The 20,652-nt window shown below is 47.7% G+C and overlaps 2 pseudogenes; one reads left to right on the forward strand and one right to left on the reverse strand.

Annotated features, from left to right (window-relative positions):
- Nucleotides 1–2,835: 2,835 nt before the first annotated feature.
- Nucleotides 2,836–6,719, reverse strand: LOC149355007 (BEN domain-containing protein 5-like; annotated as a pseudogene).
- Nucleotides 6,720–17,051: 10,332 nt separating this feature from the next.
- Nucleotides 17,052–20,197, forward strand: LOC149355008 (uncharacterized; annotated as a pseudogene).
- Nucleotides 20,198–20,652: the final 455 nt, after the last annotated feature.

Genomic DNA, 20,652 nt, shown 5'->3' on the forward strand with positions numbered 1-20,652 from the left:
AGGTACTGATATTATTCTTGTTGTGGTTAAGCACGAATACTGTGACGCTCGTCTCTCATGTGTATTCATCGCATTATTATCGTTTGGATGTTGCTGATCACTGCGTTTGGGTAAATTTTGTTTCTTAGGACATTTTTTCTACTCTTGAACTGTATTTTTTATGCGCCTCTATTATTTCGCATGGTATTTGTATTTGTTCTAATATTATTGTATTAAGTCTAAGCGGAGTTCCCTGGGATGAAATTTGTCTTTTTGTTAGACTTTCTAAAACCCTGCCGCTGTCTTTAACTTCATTTTTGGGCTTATATATATTTCCCCTCATATCTGCTCCTAAAAAATGTTACAACAGTGACACAGTTTTGTGTGTATTCTGTGTATTCTGTGCGTTCATGTGACCTCTGCGTGTGTGTGTGTGTGTGTTTATTATTTTTTTTTGTTTCTTTTGCCCATCGCAGTGCCATTTTCTGTATTTATTTATTCTTTGATCCCCCTTTTTTTCACGCCTGCAAACGAGGAACCTTTCCATGTGGTCACCATATGCGAACCACACGGGGCTCACGTGCCTACGTGTGGAGACACTTAAGCGCAGACGCAACCTGTGCGTGCTCGTGCTATCTTCTAAAGTGGCTCGGGGCCACACAGACGCGGCTAGAAGGCATACTGACGCACACAATTGGCAGGCACTTCCCTTCTTTTGTTAACCACCCCCATGTTTTTTCCCTCTTCCGAACTAGTCGCGTGCCCGCCTAGGCCCGCCTCCCTCTTTCACCTCTTTCAGGCGGCGCCTTTGCTGGACCAACTTGACGTTTGGGTTTCCTGTCTCGGCTGTGTTCCTCTTTTCCCTTTGATTTTTTTTCATTTCTTTCATTTTTTATCTTTCTTTATTTACCGATATTTTTCTTTTTCAAGCCCTCTGTGTGCCATGTTCACTGCTATAAGAAGATGCGTCCGTGCACTGTATGATCATTCTTGAAAAAGACCAGACCCTGGTCGAAACTTTGTATAAATCTGTTAAGTTTTTTAATGCGACTTCCCCAACTTATGATATATTTAGTCAGTTGCCTTGTAGATTTTGTTATTTCTTATATTGCGATCATGGCACCTGAGAAAGTCACGGCGAAAAACATCACCTGGAAGTTTCCAAGCACCTCAACGGCTACAGTAATAATCGGCAATGCCCAAATCAAGCATCTCCATAATAACTTTCATCCTGGACGGAGCGGGACTCCCGCCTTCATTTTTCAAAATGGAGCCACTGTCGAGGACGCAACGCACCTGCTGGACTTCATGCCTCGCACTGCCACCACAGTGGTGCTGCATGTCGGCACCAACGACGTTTCGAAGCAGCCAGCAAGCACCACATTCCAGCGGTACCGGCAGCTGATCAGCACAATCAAGGAGAAGCGGCGGACCGTGACCAAAATTTGCGCAACTTTGGTGCTCCCTCGATCTCCCAATCGCCGCACGGGTGGTCGTAACCGGCGTTTCGTGGTGCGGTGCAACCGGGAGGCTTGCAGGTTCAACGACCTTCAGCGCAAGTACTGCTGTCGCACGAGGGGAGTCTTCTATATCGACCATGGGCTCCAATGGATTCCGACCGGCCGGGTTCTTGCTGCGGAAGGCCTTCATCCGAGTTTCGAGGGCGTCGCCCTAATTGCGGGCCATCTGCAGCACATAATCCTACGGGACTCGGCACGGAGCCAGGCACGGTGGCTGGACCACGCTTCGTGCGAACCATCGAGCAATATGACGCCAAGATGCCCGACTCCGGACTCCCCCCTCCACCACCGCCAGCAGCGGAGCGCCGCTACGACCTGCGTAGCAGGTCATTCTCGGACGTTGCCCGCCGGGGTGCTTCAAACTGACGCCATTGTGTGCTCCCAGGTGAACTTTCCAGCTCTGAATTTTCTAGAACATTTTTAAAGGGTCCAAAAAATGTTGAAAAAAGAATAAGATATCAGCACCACCTCAGTACTTTAACTTCTTACAAGAGAGATAATGTTGTACCATATTGTTTAAGGATACATGTGAAACCACGCAGTCGAAAAAAACACCAGCCCATATCTGGTGTTTACACCAGACCGGAAATTCAGACACGGGTTCTGGTGTGACCCGACCTGGTGTGACCCGGCCTGGTGTGACCCGGCCTGGTGTGACCCGGCCTGGTGTGACCCGGTCTGGTGTGACCCGGCCTGATGTTTTTGGTGTGGCCCGTTCTAGTGTTTTGATGTGGCCCGGTCTGGTGTTTTCTGATGTGATTTAATTTGGTGCCGTGCTGACCGGGTTAGGAGCCTTCGGGAACAATTTCCGTTTCACGATATGTGCCGCCCGCTGTGGAGCATAACGAGCATACCTAGTACCGAGAAAACAGGTTGAAAAGAAGCGCACGTGGGTGATGCAGGCGAGCTGTGGCTCCACAAGACGCCAACTTCACGTGAGGAAGCAAATGTGAGCTCGACAGCTGCCCTCTTCTGTCACTTGGTACAGTTGCTGATATAAACTGCACAAGTACAGTTAAACCACCAGCTTCTGCAATGCTTGCGCAGTTGTTCACTATCACTGGAGAGCTCAAAGAGAAGAAGAGTTGTGTGTACGCAGAGTGGCCGTGAGAAAAACACAAATTCAATGTGCTTTGATAGCGATGCAGTGCATTAGGATACACATAACAGCATGCATACACCAGCACTCAATTTTTACACTTACCAATAGAAATTTTAGGGAAAGAAAATGAAACAAAATTTGCACACATACGTCAATACTCAATTCGTATGCTTGCTAAAAGAAATTGCAAGGGCACGTAGAAAAGAAAAAGAAACAAAATTTATTCTCATTCACTTAGTTCTTTGAAGCAGCGGGCCTCTTCCGGCGAAGTTCGCAAGTTTTTTGTGACAGCCACAGTCTTATACTTTTCTCAGCTTTTGTGGCTGCTTCGTCCGACACTCCCCGACTGCGGGCATAATGCCTGAAGAACACTGAAAGAAAATTATGCATAAGTGTTAAAAATAGCGCAAGCTTTGTTATTATTCTTGCTTTGGCAGAATTGTCCATGTAGAACCAATTTCCAGGACATACAGTAAGTCTTAGCCTGACAATTAGCTCAGCAATACAAAAACTGCCGAATCTACTTGTAACGCCACTGCTTGTTGTAACACAGAGCAGTATGCTACATGATAAGTAAATTCATTCGCCTGATCATTTCAAAGGGACACAGAGGACAACCTCATCCAGCTTTAGTTCTTTGTAAAAATCAATTGTATGGGTTTGGGGCCATGTTGATGTTGCAGAGTCATTTATTGCTGCAGAAAATGGGTTAGAAAATGAACCCATGTTCGATTCACACATGAAAAGGGCCAAATCCCGGTGCGAGACCGTCCATGTTTCAACACCTGTAACACATTTAGGGCACAAAGCTGTAGCTCTGACGATGCACAATGCCATTCCTTCTGCTCTTCTTAGTAAGTGTAGAAGCATGTGCAATCTCAACAGAACAGTGCAGCAGTAATGGTGAGCAATTTAAGTGAAACACAGTAAAACACAGCACATCAAAAGAAAGTTGTAAATAAGCCTAGAATTAAGCCTAGAACACTTCTGCCTAATATGAGTAATAGTGCAACAAGGTGTTCCGATTCTGGAAAAATCTCAGTAGATATGTAAACAAATCACTTTCTCCACTCTAGACAGGTTGCACAAAGCTATGTTGCCAAATCATGTGCACGTGCAAAAGCCATGAGCGACAATACTGCAAGCACGGCAGCTGCTGTGACGCTTCGCACTGCCTACATCATCAAAATGAGCATGTCACCTTAATATTCACGCCAAGTGTAAAGCAGAAAAACGACTAAGGTCATCAGAAAAAAGCGTTTGTCCATTGTAAGAATGCAGGCAATGCACAGTGCCCTAGTAGATGCATACATGGTATGGTCCTGAACACAAAGCCAAAGCACACCAAGTAATGGCTCAGTTGCATTACTACTATGTATGCGAAGTGTACAACAGGTCGAACTGCATACATTTCCAGAGAATATGTTTGTGTAAACCATCCCATAATTAGTGTCTTTGCTAAGGCAATAAGATGAAACAATAACAAAAAAGGACAGGAAGATACATAAGATTGATACCATCAGAGTTTGCGTTAAAGGTGCACTAAAGAGGAATCTGAACTCATACTTTTACCGATGGAACTCGTTCTACACGTTCGAACGTTCTTAGAAACTGCGAATTATTTCCCTGTGCAGTCGGTTTCCCTAGTTTAAATCGAACTAAACACCCGGTTCCCGCCTTTTTTTTTAATTCCCCCGCAGACAGTGGCAGGAGTCGACCAACCTTTCAACCAGTCCTGTGGCGGCTTGCCGCTCTGCCATCGGCGGAGTGATGCGTCGTGATTGGCGAAAGCAAAGAGTCCTCGCGTATTTTTATTTCTGTGGGCCTAATTTGCAGCTATGTAGTCTCTGAATAGATCTTTTTATCCATGGAAATGTAAAAAACAAAATAAAAACGAAAGCAAAGCCACCATGTAACTGCCTGCAAGGCACTCCATGCGTTGGCTGACTCCTCCCCGACTGCGGAGAATTAAAAGAAAAAGGCGGTAGCCACACATTACTCAGATTTAAATGAGGAAAATCAGCCGCACAGGGCAATAATTCAAAGTTTCTAAGAATGCTGGGAGCGTGTAGATCGAGTTCCCGTGGCAAAAAGACGAGTTCAGATTCCACTTCAGTGAACATTTAAAGGTTTTAAAAATGCGCAGCTCTTAAGAACCTAACTTTCCAGCTCAACATTGTCATGTGACAACAGCCTATTTTAGCATCACAAAACAAGTTACGTTCTTTGGTTGTTGCCACAGATGTAGAGTGCTCATGTCATGCACTCATCTTGCAGCTCAGCTCTGTAGGAAGTTCTTATCTCTACCAAACGCTTCTCATTGTGCCTGTCAAGTAGTTGACTGCACATGAATTTTCATGCACAACCAGAAGCTACGCAACGAACTGATCCATTCTAATATGAGTCAAATAGTGTTTGATAGTTATTACCCTCTCATGAGCTATTGCCAAGGTCAAGATAGCCTCCTTTCATATGTTAATGAAATATGACAATATGCACATGTGCTAACCCCAGTAGAATAGAATAATTACCCCTTATCGTCTCCACCTTCAGCGGCGTCAGTGGCTTCTGCGGGGCTTTGTCCCCGCCCTCTGCCAGGAATCGGTTGGACAGCGTCCCGGTGAAACTGCGCTGAGCCAGCACTTCTGTTGACCACAATGTGGTTGCTGCTCTTTTCACAAAAAGTGAATCTTTTTGTAGTGCCATGAGGGTATCATACGCCTCTTTTGAAATTTCGTGGCCATTGGCCAGGTGTACCTGCAGGAAAAAGAAAACAAACGGCATGCCGAACTGAAAGGGACGTACATAATGTACAAATTATCATTGTTTACCGAGTGCATTCTGACTTAAAACTCAGTGTTAGCACTTGCCACAGCACCAAGGTCAAAATCATTTAAAACTTGAAAATAACTGCAGAACATAAACGTGGACATTAACAGTGCGATGGGCATTTAGTGGCACTTATTAACAGCAGTGGAGTATCAAAGGTAACTGCATGCAGTGCTCGTAACTGGCTAATGCTAATCTCAATTCATGTTTGGAATGCTATCAGCAAATAATTTCAGAAAAATGGCTCTACCTTGCTGGACTTAGCCAATTAGTATGTGCGCACAGTAACAAATGCTAAAAAAATAAGAAGAGCACACAAAAAAATCCGTGCCATTTGTGCTTCACACGGTATGGTGCCCCTTGTAAGAGTGGAATGGTCACAAAATTTCTATAGCAACCAGATGCCCTTCTCAAGACATGTCACGATGACTAAGCAATGCGAAGGACCACCCTCAAAGACAAGTTACCCTTCTAACACTGAGCTGGCCTCATGCTTCACCCTCATGCCTCCCCTTTTGCTGTCATTGTGGGGCACATGGCTGCAACACAGGCTCCTCTACTGCTCAGCCTGCACTGACACCTAACATCTAATTGATGTCTTAGCTGCCAGTGCTCTTTTTAAAAGCAGCACTAAGCATGATTCAACTTCATATGGAAAAATTTTAGTGATCATTAATACTATATGGGCTACCTTTGTGGACCAAACTGGACCTGTAAAGTAACTGCATGAGCTGCAAGAAATAACCATCCGACTGTTCAAGCCTGACCAAAACACCCCCATATACCTGTCATTAAACCACCAACATAAAATGCATGTAGCTTACTGAATTTTAAAAGCGCTGGTTAAGCAATTACATGTGGACATGAAATTTGTTTCATGAGCGTCCAGTGAATTTTCGCAGCAGGACAAATGTTGCTCGATTTGGATGGTGACCTTTTTTCCTGTTTCTTGTTTTCCTTTCTTTTTTATAATCTGTGTTTCTTGAATAAAAATTTACAGATGCAAATGAATGCTGGTGCCACATCTTATTGGTGCTGCTATAGCCAGTATAGACAAGTATCAACTTGCTAAACATTCTACACTGGTGAATGAATATATGTGCATGCTACCCCGCATTTCACATTTCATAAGACAGAAAATTTAGGTGCTTTCACCTTTCCACTGTCTGTCAGGGAACAAACACCCCGGACTGGTCGTGGTTCTGCTGCAGGCGGTCCAGCAGGCACGCTGGAAGGTCTACTTCAGCAGATGCCATCAGAGATGTCTCCTTTCCTTGTAAAGCTGGCATGTCGGCACGCAATGACGGCAAAACACAAGCTTGATATTTACCTAGTAGTGATTAAAACACAATTCAGACTAGTGCAGTAGGAGCAACATTTCATACAATTTATGCTGAAATCAATACCCTCAGCCTCGAAGCATATCAAATAAATAATTAGATTAATCTTTTGTTATGCAGACATGAAATATGGAATCAATTTTACCCATATTTATGGCAAGACAGCTAGCTACCACTAGTGCTTGCGTTTAATATGCAACAAAGAAAACCAAAATGCAGTTATTTCTGGCGGTCAACTTCATCATCCTACGTATGCCCAAACCAGGTTAAAAGCACTACCCACTGACCTCTAATTTAGTACTGGGCCAGCTACAGCCGTCCTATAGTCCACAGATTTCCTTATCTCGTCAGCAATGTTTACCTTTCTTTTTTGGAATCTATTTCATTAGTAGTAATGGACCATTCATCACCTGTCCTCCACACCATAAGTACTGCTCATTTCTTCATGATGTAAACCAGAACATCACAGTCGTGCTTGTTCCCCTGACTTGCACTACTCTCTTTTTGTCCCTTAACGTTACACGCACTGCGCTGTCCTTAGGTTAATTTGAAGCTTTCTCAACATGGCTGCTGCCTGTACCGATGAATTTCCCATTACATCATGAATAATGATTTAAAAACAACATTCTCGTATGCTTTCTTTGGTTTCAATGACTGTTGGCTATCTTCCTATTTATGTTGTAACGAGCTCCTCATTTCTGTACCCTTCCCTGTTCTTTCTGTCATTAGGTTATCTTTGCAGCTTGAAAAACGGGTTATAAACTTGCTGCGAACTGAAAAAAATGCGCACGGTGGTAGGTTAAGGACTCCGCAACAATGTCACTGACAATTATAGATAGTGGACATGGTTTATTGGTTTACTGGGGTTTACTAGGGGCCCAAGGCAACTCAGGCTCTGAGGAACGCCGTAGTGGTGGGCTCCGGAAATTTCGACCACCTGGGGCTCTTTAACGTTCACTGACATCGCACAGTACCCGGGCCTCTGGCATTTCACCTGCATTGAAATTCGATCGCCGCGGCCGGGATCGAACCCGCGTCTTTCGGGCCAGCAGCCGAGCGCCGTAGCCACTGAGCCACCGCAGCGGGGCACAGATAGTAGACATGATTCCGGAGTGCTGCAGATGACTTTCCATACCTTCCTCAGCTGATAAGCACGCACTGTGCACTTCAGATGAAGGCAGCGTGGACCCTTCCAGTGACAGGGTGGGGTGGCACTGCTGTGGTACTGGTGTAACCGCCCTTGGAGGGATGTTTCAGCGGCATTCTCAATGAGTGCAAAACTAGCCTCATTGCTCACTTCAGCAGCTGTCGACAAAAAGTTTGCAGTTTTAGACTTCCCGTTTAGCAAGTTCATTTTTTCTTGTTTCATCATACTTTCTCATCTTTTTGTTTTTGGTCTTTTTAGGTAATTTATCTAAGCTCCACTAAGAACATGAACATATGTAGCTAAAGTTCACATTTCCACTGTGATGCAGACGTTAGGATCATTAAAGACATGGAGTTAGTGCAAAACTGCATTTCTACAACCAATGAAAAATGTTGAATTTTGCATAAACATGCAAAATTTTTGACAATTGCTTTCCCAAAAAGAAGTTTCTTTTATAAAGCACTTGTGTATTTTTGAGACACTGGAGCTTACGAGAAAAAAGTAATAACTTACAGGCTGTAGCAAGTGGTATCTAGATTAAGAAGTAGGCATACTGCCGTGCAAGACTAACCCGGAGTTGAGAGGCATTTCAGGAGCTGCTCCTGCAGCTTTATGTTTAGCTGCCGCAGCTTGGCATTTTCTCTCTTGAGGGCTTCCAGCTCCTCTTTGAGTGCATTGTTTTCTGCGAGTGCCACAACGTCCTCATTGGCACTCCATTTGGCAGCCATCCTCAACTGTTTCACCTTTCTTTTTGACTAGAATTGAAGCAGAGGCATAACCAATATAAATGCAGCAAATGTGTATCATGCACAAGTCATCGTGCACTTCGCATATAATCAGCACACTCGCATTTGTTTGACCACTGCAAGGAGACTCGCCCACTTGCCACAAGTACATTAGGCATTTCCTTATCCATAACACGGTACTGTTGGCCACAAACGTTTGCAGGATCTGGGATGCGTGGCGGGGCGAAGCAAAACTACATTGCTGCGTGATATGCCATAACAGAGCATAGTATCCAGACTCACGTGAACCTCAACACCACGCTCTGTGATGGCAGATGGCACAGCAATGCAGTTTCGCGGATCCTGCAAACTTTTGCGCTTGACAGTTCATGCTCCCGATACATGTTAGGAATAATAGCAATGCCAGAAGGAGTGCATATGACTGTATATATGACTGCATTAAGCCTCAGAATCTGCAGGTCTACAAATGGCAACAAGTTCCTGTCCAGAGGTTCCCTTGTAAAGATTCAGCAGTGCTTCGATGTGACTGTGAAGCTGGCATAGTCAATGTCAAGTCCTTCACGACTCTGAGCTAAAGCTGCTTCTTACTTGGTCGCTCTTTACAACAGCAACTTAAATGGTCCAAACAGCTGTATCATATAATTTTTTGCATATGCATTTCCAAGTATAGATGCATGAACTAAACAAATACCAGAAAAATGCACTACATCACTCATATAGGCTTTTCCTACAACTGCACGCTCTGTTTACCACAGCTGTGATTATACACACGCCCGCATGGCAACATGCTGCTTGCTCTAAGACTTGCATATGTTTCAATAATTTAACACTAGCAAACATTTCCATAAAAAAGAGTAAACATATTCAGAATGACCACGAAGATAGCAAGGGCCCAGCAGTGGCATCAATGAAAATTGCATATACCTGGGTTGCACCAAAGTCATAGCTGTTGCCATGTTTGAGATTAGATGCATGCCAGAAACCTGCAAATTTTTCTAACCCATTTTTCATTACCTGCCCCAATCTGCATTGCAGAAGCTCTCCCTTAGACTCTATATTGTGGCACCCATGACATCGCATGAAACCCATGTATACATACTACCAACATGACAATTCCTGAACGGAACATGCAGTTTCCAACACGCACATTTTCTGGTGGCCCCTGCCGCTTCAGCTTTGCACGCTGCGCCTTGTCTATGATGAATGAGTCCATTTCTTCTTTGGACTCTGAAATAAATTTCAATGAACACTTTTTTCTCGTAGTAACGACCAGGCCACACAGCACTCATGCTGATACATCTCAGTGCTCACACTCGCGTGCTTGTGTTTTCCCCAAGTGTCCAGTGTCCACATAATTACACTCGCATGCTGCAGTGTTTTTCTCAAGCATCCACATAATTAATGTTCAGCCTAGTGGTGCTGATGAGCTAACATTTTTAAAAGCACAGAAAAGATGAGAAGACAACATGAGTGCACGGAATGCAGCATATAATAGCTGACATTGCTGTGCAGTGTATTTCATAATACAACACCAGATGGGCAAATACTCCAAAGCTTTACAGTGTATGTAAACACACAGAATTAAAAATAAAACAGGTCTAACCATTCTGCAGTCTCCCCGAAACCACGGCAAATTAATGGGCACGGGATTTCGGTACATCGAACATCAAACATGCAGTACACTTGGAGCGCACAAGCGGTAAAAAGAAAGTGGAAGAAGGCGAAAAACGTTCGAGAAACAACGCACACGTGTGGTTGGGTTAGTTGGTGCAGATTCTTTCTTTCTTTATTTTAACATCAGATATACAAAACGTTTGCAAAAACTGCTGGGCCAATAGCCGAAGCTAGTATAGGCCCAATGTACACATTTCGACAACATGAAAGAGAAAACAGCGTTGACAAAGGACATGAAGGCGGCGCCCTTTGTTTTGATTCGTGTGCACCGAGCAAACCCATGTGAGCAGACAGGCGGCAGATGCTTGCCGACATGTTTTGCAGCAATAGTTCACGGCACAGGGATAAAAAAAATAAACTTGCATCAGGGTCTTCAGGACAGTTCTGCTTACCTGACATGTGCAGTATGTCAGCGTCGTAGTACCCTCCGCTGGTTTTCTGGTCGCCCTCCCAATATACACTGTAGGTTACCCAGGCGCTAAAATCGTGCACATTGGCCGGGCGAAACCCTTTCACATGCCGAGATTTGGCAATTTTCTTCAGATTGTCTTCCAAGAACTTTACGTACACGTAATACTCCATTTGTCCGGGCAGTTACGCTACCAAAACTATCATCAAAACAAACGACGGAGTTTACGGAGTTCCACGCGCGAGCCTCCTTGGAGCGCCCACGCCGCCTAGGCTTGCTGGATAGCTCATTATTTATACTTCTAGAGGTGGCGCTGTTTAGTAAGATACGCAAAGAATTCCGTAAGACTTGGTTTGGTTTTGTGGGGTTTAACGTCCCAAAGCGACTAAGGCTATGAGAGACGCCGTAGTGAAGGGCTCCGGAAATTTCGACCACCTGGGGTTCTTTAACGTGCACTGACATCGCACAGCACACGGGCCTCTAGAATGTCTCCTCCAAAGAAATTCGAGCCGCCGCGGCCGGGATCGAACCCGCGTCTTTCGGGCCAGCAGCCGAGCACCATAGCCACTGAGCCACCGCGGCGGCCCGTAAGACTTCTATCCGCGCACAAAACAGCGTATTACGATATGTTCGGTCTAATTTTTTCTGTGATCTTAGGTTAACAGGTACGGTAAGAGATTATTATTACAATTTCCCTTCATTATCTGGAAATGTCCAGAAAGACAGAAGCTCTTCTCACGTGCCTGTCAGCCACCAACTCCCCGTATGTCCGCTTCACGATTTCGGGTGAAAACAAACCGCCAAATAAGCTATTTAATGTATTGGACGCTTATTCGGCGATTGCTTCTTTGCCGGCTGGCGTTTCGCGATGAAAATGGAGGCAGGGAGGACTTTCGTCTCGGGCGCCCATTCCAGCTTGAAAAGCACTTTTTCGGCTAAATTTCTTGCTGAAGTGACATTTTCTACCTGGCATTGGGAGAGGTTCGAGAAGGGGTGAACTGGAAGTGTAAATATTTCTGAAAAAATTATTCCAGATGAACATGATTTCCGGTGAATGACATTTTGTAGCTGGATATACATGTGATTCAAGTTGGAATCGAACGGTTTCCAGGTGGATGAGCAGGATTTACTGATCAATAATCCAGCTGATAACGGAATCTTAATCCCAGCAGTCCAAAGTGCCACGTCCAGCGCGAATATTGAGAATAGCGGTCGCAGAATGAGCACGTCGACCATATTGATAGGCCGCTGTGTAGGGCACTGCAAAAAATTCACTGTCAGCCTCACACCATCGAGTAATGACTATAGCAGCTAGCATTGGCTGCAATGAACCAGAATGAATTACATATAGTTCTCGCTGTCATATTTGAAGCTATAGAAATCCCATAAAAAGGAACTGCACTCAATATGCCCCAACTCAAAATTAGGTCGAAATAATCCAGTCACTCTGAGAAGAGCTTATTTGGTGGAAAAAAAAAACAAGCTTTGCGTTCATTTCATACGAACAGCTAAGTGTAATAAACCGTACGTATGACAAACCCAGAAACTCAGGTATGGATTTAAGTAGAAATTTGGCGCTCCCTAACCCCCCCAGCTAATAAAGAAAAATTACGTAGGAAGACCATCCCGAACCCCATTTTTTCGACGAAAAATATCCAAGAAGTACACATGTCAAATGACCTTCGCCCATCCCTCCGTCCAAGATTGACCGTAAATTACAGGCCCGCAAATGGTGTATTTTTCTGTGGTCGCCTAAATTTTACTGTCTATGACATTTCTTCACTTTTACCAGTTAACAGCAACGGAAACAAAGATCTCAGTAAAGGAAGCCAAAATAAATGGTACAGGTCGCGGAAGCAAAAGGCATGAAGATCGCTGTGATGGTTAAAGGAGTATATGCATCTAACTTCTGGGTGCCTGCTGTCTTGTTTGTAATGATGCGCAAGACATTGCTGTACATGGATTATTGCGTGGTGTTCTCTTACGAGCGCTAAATAATTTATAATCAAATTTCTTTCTCGTGCTATTTCGGTTTCAACAGCCTATAGCGATGGTTGTGACGCCAAAGTGTGTTTATAGCTAAAAGACAAGAGCGGGGCCTATAGCTTGTAGGGTCTGCTCGCGGGCAAGTCAAATCCCGCGCCGCTCACCGCGGGTAGCCTGGGACCCCGTCTTCCCGAGTGGGGGGGGCGGGGGGAGCGAGGCTGGGAGAGAGCCTTTATAAGGCGAGACCGGAGAGGCTCGCGGGCTCTTGCTCTTGGACCAGCCCTGCCGAAAGGACCACCTGACCCAGCTGCCACGACGACGACCGGCCCCCCTGATGTGAGAATAAACCCTTTGTACAAAGTCCTGCCTCGAGTGACTGCCTGTGCGCCCCCGCGCAGAGGAATTGCCCACAAATAATGGCGCCCAATCATCGCCCAGCAGATACGCGTCGTACTTGCCCTCAGCGTTCCCGGTGCAAGCTGCGCTGCTCGCAAGCTCCTTCAGCACCCGCTGGCAAAGACCGTCTGCTTTCTGGGCCTCGATCAGCTCTTCTCTACTGACCGCTACTCCCCAAGACAGATTTCTTTCTGCCTCGCTCCTAGGCAGGCGAGCGGTCGCCGCCACGAGCTGCTGTGTTTCCCTTCCGTCACAGCACCGTGCGGGACCTTTGTCCGTCTCCTCTCTCTCCAAACCGGGCGCGACACTCCCGTCCGCCCTCTCTTCCTCTCCAACAGCGGTGACGCCGCTTTTTACAAAGCTGGGCTGCGCCTCTGAAGCGCTTCCGCCAGCATTCCATGACTCAGCGCTGGCAGGCCATGGCAGCGGCAGTAAGACTTACGACAAGTTATGCCGTGTCGCGACCTGGCCAGGCATGAGAAAGGATGTGCTGGGATACGCCCGTACCTGCCCGGTATGCCAGGTAGCCAAGCCTCGGGCGGGCAAGCCCGCTGGCATGATGAAGGCGGTAGTTAGCAACTACCCGTGGCAAGTGGTCGCGTGCGATATCATGGGACCCCTCCCTCGGTCCGCACGCGGAAACCAATTCATCCTGGTAATAACGGACCACTATTCCAAGTGGGTTGAGGTTTTCCCCCTTAGGAAGCTTGTGTCGGAACGAATTTGGGAAAAACTGTTGGAGACTTTCACTCGTTTCGGTTTCCCTTCCGACCTGATTACAGACAATGCTTCGTATTTCACAAGCAAAGTCTTTGTAGACTCCTGTCGGGCGCTTCAAATCCGCCACAGGAGAACGAGTCCCTACCACGCTCAGAGCAACATAACCGAGCGGGTGAATCGAAATCTGAAGAGCATGCTGGTCGCGACGACCGAGCAGCACAGAGATTGGGACGCGCGGCTGTCCGAACTGGCGTTCGCTACAAGGACAACCGTGAACAGGTCAGTGGGTATTACACCCGCTTACTTGAATTTTGGGAGAGAGATCGCTTTTCCGCTAGAGAATGCCCTACTCGACGCGGCGGGGCCTGCGCCCCCTCCGCTTTCGCAGTACGCGGCAAGGCTCCGGGAGCGCCTGGAGGCAGCGCAGCGAGCAGCCCACGAAAACCTCGATGTGGCGCGCATGGAGCAGGCGGATCAGTACAACAAAGGTCGCCGTCACGTCGTTTTCAACACGGGCGACTTAGTACTCAAGAGAACGCACCCACTTAGTAACGCAGCGCGCGGTTTCGCCGCGTCGCTAGCGCACAAGTGGGCTGGGCCGTACGAAGTTACGGCACGGACTACGCCGCTCACCTACCAGTTGCGGTTGTTGACAAACGGCGAAACCGCCGGTCCGGTGCATGTCGCTGATTTGAAGGCTTTCCACCTTCGCAAGGACGATGGCTGCGAAGCGGTGGGAAATCAGCGCGATGCGGCGATCTCACCCCCGGGAGGACGAGCAGGTAGCGGTGCGGTTTGCAACCGACGCTACAACCTGAGGACCAGGTAGCACCCGTGTCTCTCGATCAATTATCACTCGCAGTGCTCTCGCCCTCTCAGTATGTCTTCTAGGAAGCTCCAGCGGACCGACGCCCGTGGCTCGGACTCCAGAAGGCAAGGCAGACCACCGTCGAACGGTGGCCGCCATCAAGGCGCGCCACCCGGCTGGCGGCAGGAGCCGCGCGAGTGGCGCAGGTTCCACGGCCGCGGTGGCCCCCACCGCCCGCCAAACCACATGCCTAACCACTGGAGAGCACCTCCCAGTGGTGCAGGCCAACGCAAGAGGTCCAGTGACGACCAGGCGCAGGGCCCCCCTCAGCGCCCAGCCGGCGCTTCGGCCGCCGAGCAGCCGCAACCCAAGCGGCCCAGGGTTCTGCGGCACGTGACCACCTGGACCACGGTCGCCAACGGAGCGGCCATCTCTTACTGCGCGCGGTCCAGGTGGCGGGACCAGGCGCAGCCCCTTCGCGGCGGAAAAGCGCTTGGCGGCTGCAGCGCCTTCCCCCGCTGCGCCACTGCAGAGGGGCGCCCGGAGGAGGCGGCCCTCCGCATCCTCCAGTCCAGCCGCCCAGACCTGCTGTCCCCGGCGGCCGAGGAGCTTTGGGGGGCGCTGCCGGCAGGGCCCCCAGCGGAGCCAGGCGCCTCGCTCCCCCAGGCGGCTCGTGAGGAGCCCGTCCAGCCAGCGGTGAGCGGCCCCCCGGCGAGCACCCCTCCCCCCTGCGACGACTCTATGGACCCGGACCCGGAGGTCGTCGAACGCCTACTGGCGGACCCCGGGACGGACGTTTGAGGGGGGGGGGGAGATGTAGGGTCTGCTCGCGGGCAAGTCAAATCCCGCGCCGCTCACCGCGGGTAGCCTGGGACCCCGTCTTCCCGAGTGGGGGGGCGGGGGGAGCGAGGCTGGGAGAGAGCCTTTATAAGGCGAGACCGGAGAGGCTCGCGGGTTCTTGCTCTTGGACCAGCCCTGCCGAAAGGACCACCTGACCCAGCTGCCACGACGACGACCGGCCCCCCTGATGTGAGAATAAACCCTTTGTACAAAGTCCTGCCTCGAGTGACTGCCTGTGCGCCCCCGCGCAGAGGAATTGCCCACAAGCTGGTCCTTCGTAGTGCAGATATCGTGCTTACTGAAACTGATAACTGTTCCCATTCTGTGCATGTGCTGTGTGTGTCAGTTGTCTGCACTGTGCTTATAGTTCACAGGTCACGGGAGACATGAAAAAACTGCGATATGTTGATTAGTCGTTTTGCTTCACTACAATGCAGTCTGCTTCAAGAATCGGAATGACAATGAATGTAGAAGCAGAGATTATATTGCAGTTTTTTCATGCCTCGCGCGTGACCTATAAGCCACCTTCACGGTGCAGTCTTCGTTCGGCTGTTGAAACCGAAACCGAAACAGCATGACAAAACACTTTCTTGTTCGCAGATCTACAATATCTACTGCAAAAAAGAAAAACTGCGAATAACGATCATTTAGGCTTGTATTAATGAAAAAAAAAATTACCGACGATTACGTTACTTCCTAATGCGAAATTTGAGCGCAGCAAATAAGCTGTTTCACCTTTTCGATAGTGAGTCAACCCCAGCTGCGGAGTTGGTTTCAGGGACAACGCCGCCGATGCCGACACAAACAATATGATACCCTCGCTTCCGCAGCGCTAAGAACCAGGTCTAGCCGTGGGAAGGTGGTCACGTATTCGTCGACGTGCCGGGGCCTACGTGAAATAACCGGCGCGTCGGCAACTGAAGAGCACCCTATCCGCCACACAAGAACAGGGGGGGGACCCTTTCCTCCTCTTTCTGCATGGCGGCGACGGTGTTCTATGCAGTCACGTTATCTTGACTCTCTAGCGGCGTCAGCGGCATCCAGCGGTATCAGTCGGTCGCTGCTAGCGCTGGGGGGATGAAAGGGGGGCGGAGCTGGTTACGAGGCCGACGACAACGCCGACGACGACGCGAAACCCAGGAACGGACGCCAAAGAGCTGCGCTCTAAAAAAAGTATTGTTTTGAGAGTACAGTGGTGCAAAGCGGCGGCGTGGTGGTTACGTAACTGTGGAGGCCGAGACCGCGCGTGCTCTTTCTCGTGCCCCGCTCGTGCCTCGTTTGTAGCTATTGTTAGCTGCATAGCTGCAGTACTCGGATCGAAGGCTTTCTTTTACCAGCAGGCTGTGCACTTTATCGCAGCATGCCTCCTAAAAAACGGTACCTTGCTTATTTTGAGCCCGGTACGTCGTCAGCAGAAAGTTCCGCGGCAAACCGTGTGGAGCCAGCGGCAAAGGGAACCGTCGAATGAAGTTTCAGAGGTGAGCCGTTGTGCATGGCACGTTTCCAAAGACGCCCGCTACCCCCTAATTTCTCCATCTACTCCTTGGACCGTACCATGGCCGTACCTTGGGCTTCTACGAGAAAAAAAATCAATGAACAGAGGCAAGTAAGCCTGTTTACAGCGTGTCCTGGGGCCCGCACCGAAGTGAGGCGAGTGCATATTTGAGGGATGGGGCCGGATTAAAGAGACAGGGGTGAATTGGTGAGGTCCGTTTGCGAAGTGAATACAAACAATGGAAAAATCGTCTGCCAGCTACTTCCGGTTCCAAATTTCTCCCACGCACTGCCTTCTGCATAGCTATTGTCCTGCATTCGTGCATCGTTTATTTGCTAATCTATTTGTGCTGCGACATTGCGTATTGCACAGCACCACCGTAAGATCAGCGCGTGCTGTGTATGAACGCGTCCTAAGCGCATAAAATGACAATTACGAAAGGTATTAGCGTTTTCTCGTGGTTATAGTATTGCCAGCGTAGACTGGCTGTTCTGCGTATGCACGGCAGTCGGCTGTGTGTCCGACGGAACTAGTTTAACGTGTTGGGCGTTATATATTCGGTTTTTTTTTTGCTGCATCACGAAGGCAACGAAGGCTGAGCTTGCACAGTTTAGTAAATGATAGATGTAGCTGCCTCGAAGCGTGTAAAAGCTGCTAGCAGACTATCCCTACGTGCAGCCGTGCGCGCTGCACGTCTCAACACATCGCACTGCATACGCATAGAAAGCATCCGACCGTTTACATTATTTTGGTTGTACTTCATGCGAAAACACGCTGCGAAGCAGAACAGAGTGGACGTCTGGTTGGTCTTGCGATGATGCAATACAATCAGCGGTGCTGCAGTGGAAATAAATTAGTATATGAAGCGAATTAACACAGCGACTGCCGTGAAGCAAGCAAGCAGGGGAAGAAATTATGAACGTGAAGTAGCTGTAGCAGACGACTTTCCCATGAGCCTCTGCGCTGACTCTGGAAACGCACCTCACCCGCTGAAGGGGGCAATCTATCCCCCTCCACAAGCCTGAAATTTTGCATAGGAAAACTTTGCGTACCCCATTTTTCCGAAGAAAAAAAATCTCCCAGCAGTACACAGTTCAAATGGTTTGCTCCCCCCCCCCACACGCACACACTGATGTACTGCCCTTTGCCCCAGAATTTTCGTGTAGGTGTTGAGGTGTTCAGAGGCAATTCTTGCATTCAAGCGAAGCCACATAGATATGTGCACTTAGACTTGCTGTGGTGGCTAAGTGGTTAGGTGCTTGGCAGCTGAGCCCGAAAATGCATGTTTGGTTTCTTGTGGGCCCTTTTTGATAGTTTAATGTTAGCTGCCTTTGAACCATGCAAATGCGGTATTATGAGAAAATGTATTATTTTATTTGCCTATGTTTCCTGCCCACTCAGTTGTGCTAATGCTTGTTCTATGCATGGGCTTATGCCGCTGTTGAGCAACTCTATTTTAAAAAATATTAGCGTCTCTTGTTGTTGTCTGCCTTGTCTTAATTGTGAAATCATGCTCAACGAACCTGACAATGCTGAACTGTAAGGCGACTTGCCGTACTTTCACTCTTGGTCCTACTTTTTGACACTTTCCTATATAACATTTAAAGGAGTATAGAGACCAAATTTTGGTTGGCTATGTTTTCTTGTTTGTAACGGTGCGTTAGACATTACTATACATGGAAGACCATGAGGTATTTGGCTACAGCTGCCAAATAATTAATGATCAATTTTCATCTCACCTGATTCGGCTTCTGTTCCAAAAGCAGAGCGATGGCTACGATGTCAGTTCAGTATAGGTCACATGAGGCATGAAGACAGCTGCAGTATAATCGCTGCTGCTTCGTTGATTGTGATTCTGCTGCTATGGTGGCTCAGTGTTTATGGTTCTCGACTGTTGACCTAAAAAGCGGGGGTTCAGTCCCAGCCACTATGATCACATTTTAGTGGAGGTGAAATGCTAGAGTCTCATGTGTTGCGCGATGTCAGTACACATTCAAGAACCCCAGGTGAGTGAAACTATCTGGAGCCCTCCACTATGGCATCCCTCGTAGCCGGGGTCGCTTTAGGACACCACAACTCCCATGAACCATGCACCAAACCCATTGCCATTCCAGCTCTTGCGGCAAGCTGTCTTTAGCATCACAGTGAATTAAAATTACGAAGCAGTGATTATGTTGCACTTTTTATTTGTGTCTCATGTGACTTATATTGACCTTTCACATCGTAGCCATTACTTGACTGTTGAAGCTTGAACAGGTGAGATACGAAATTCGATTATAAATTATTTAGTGATTGTAGGTTGATGTCACATGATGGTCCACGTATACTAATCTCTTATGGACCATTATAAAGAAAATACATACAACCTGTGATGAAAATATTAAAATGTGGAGGGAATCGGAATGATGTTCATGCAGAATGATACCAACTCGGGGTATACATGAACAGGTTGCAGTCATTCACTTGAATACTGATGTTTTTTCTTCTGTTGCTGATGATGCCTTTCCAATGTTTTTTGTAGCAAACTGAAGATGAGGTGCATGACAACGCCTCTACAAGTCATCCCAATTTGGATGATGAGCCTTCAAGCCAGCATCTTGATGACAGCATTTCTGATGCACAATTGCCAAGGCTTGATGAGGACACCGATGGGCTTGACAACCATCTGCTAGAGGACCCCGACGAAGACTTGTCGGAATTTATAAGAGTAAACTCTGAGTCGAGACTTCCACACCAGAACACTACCCACCTGCAGGCGATGCTGCTTGTATTAACATTTGTTGTTGCTGCTGGCCTTCCTTGGACACAAGTGGACAGCTTGTTGAAGCTGTTGAATGCGTTGCTTGGCCAGAGCGTCATCCCATCGACAAAATATGGTTTCAGGAAGTTATGCGATTTGCACAAATCAAGGATGATGGAAGTCCATACATACTGCCCAACGTGTGAGTGCCTGACATCAAGCTGCGGCCAAGATTTCCAGCGCTGCGCGAATTGTGCAGCCACGACGACTATGGCACAGGTGGTGAAAAAAGGAAGCTTTTTCATAACTGTCGACCTCAAGCGTCAGCTACAGTGTCTCTTAAAGAAGTTTGGGGATATAGTTGGCGCAAACCTCCAGAAACTGACAGCTGAATCTCATCAGGGAGCTTATAAGGATATCACAGATGGCCAACTGTACAGAAAAGTCCGCCATGAAAGGAACATGAATTGGAGTGACCTGACTGTTACCGCTAACAGCGATGGATCGCCAGTATTTAAGTCGAGCAAAGGGTCAGTCTGGCCAATTCAAGTAGCACTTAATGAGCTCCCTCTTCCCTACCGTTGGAAGAACATCCTCATCGGCGCCATTTGGTTTGCCAAAGGTCACCCACCTACTCACCTCTACTTGAAGACATTTGTCGAGAAATTCCGCGCTATGGGCAACTTCACATGGTCATTTGCTGGCAAAGTTGTGCAGTCAACAGTGAATGTGTTGTGCTTTTGTGTTGACTCGCCAGCTCGCGCTTCACTGCTGAATGCTAAGCAGTACAACGGATACTATGGCTGTTCTTGGTGCCTTCAAAAAGGAACGCTTGTTGATGGTAAGAATTGTTTCAGTCATATTACAAGCTTTGCCTCATCTGCTTTCTGCACACTGTACAGCTCTATAATTTTGTTGCTT

The sequence above is a fragment of the Amblyomma mixtum genome, chromosome 3 (assembly GCF_055824585.1).
Source record: "Amblyomma mixtum isolate Tamu chromosome 3, ASM5582458v1, whole genome shotgun sequence".
NCBI lineage: Eukaryota > Metazoa > Arthropoda > Arachnida > Ixodida > Ixodidae > Amblyomma > Amblyomma mixtum.